Source organism: Echinops telfairi, unplaced genomic scaffold (assembly GCF_000313985.2).
Source record: "Echinops telfairi isolate 266 unplaced genomic scaffold, ASM31398v2 ScPeMD7_7412;HRSCAF=8450, whole genome shotgun sequence".
Lineage (NCBI taxonomy): Eukaryota > Metazoa > Chordata > Mammalia > Afrosoricida > Tenrecidae > Echinops > Echinops telfairi.
The window spans coordinates 405,935-407,010 of NW_022111312.1; the positions used below are offsets into that span (position 1 = coordinate 405,935).

Sequence of the window (1,076 nt, forward strand, 5' to 3'; positions counted from 1 at the left end):
GGGTCTTCTTTATATTGAGTTGTAATCCATGCTGAAGGCTGCAATCCTTGATCTTCACCAGCAAGTGGTTCAAGTCCTCCTTGCTTTCAGCAAGCAAGGTCGTGTCATCTGCATACCACAGGGTGTTAATAACCCTTCCTCCGATCCCGATGCCTAATTGTTCTTTTTTTTTTTTACACGCTCCAATAGTTAATTTTATTTTCCAAGGGCCCATACAGCAAACATTAAGCCAAGCATGTGCCTTAATCCTGTGGGCCCAAATTCACATATTTAGGAAGAAAAAAGCAAACTGTGAGCCATACACAAGGATAATAGCTAAAGGCTCACGTTAATCACATAGTAGTTTTTCATTTCTATAGCACAGAACTCAAACGTCACAGGTCTCTTAGGTCCTTCTGGATGTCCCACAAAGTGTCTGCACTCTTCTTGAGTTGAGCAACCTCATCCTCCTTCAGCTTCTGGTCAATACCACTGGTCAAGCCCCGAGCATTCAGAATACAGGGAAGGCTCATTCTCAATGCCATACATCCCCTTCACCAGCGTGGACACTGGATGCATCCTGGAGAGATTTTTGAACATCGATTCAATAAGATCAGCTACAAAAAATATGGAATGCTTCACAAATTTGCGTGTCATCCTTGAACAGGGGTCATGCTAATCTTCTCTGTATCGTTCCAGTTTTAGTATATGTGCTGCCGAAGCGAGCACGCCTAATTGTTCTTCATATTATCCAGCTTCTCTGGTTACATGAACAATACAGATGACTACATGCATTCACACACGTGTGGAAACCTATGTGACGAGAGTTCTACAGGCTAATGTTTCTTCCCTCCGCTTTGTACTGAACGGTATCAACATAGCAGTTAGTGTAGCTGCAGGCGACAGAAAGGAAACTGTTCCTACACGGTATAGAGTTCACAGAATCAAAATCATATTTAAGAAAGTAGAAAGACAGTTGCTGAATTTCCAGACAGAAGATGTACCTGTACTGATGCTTCCACTCCCCATCTCAATGGAGCTTTAGAATAGAACTCTTCCCCTGACATCACAGGGAAGAACTCAACTGAGAAGTTGCC

General features: G+C 42.8%; 1 non-coding gene across 1 annotated transcript; it reads right to left on the reverse strand.

Annotated features, from left to right (window-relative positions):
- Positions 1 to 601: 601 nt before the first annotated feature.
- On the reverse strand, positions 602 to 708 carry LOC115871946. The gene has a single exon (XR_004047566.1). It is a non-coding gene; the product is annotated as a U6 spliceosomal RNA (small nuclear RNA).
- Between the last annotated feature and the right edge of the window lie 368 nt (positions 709 to 1,076).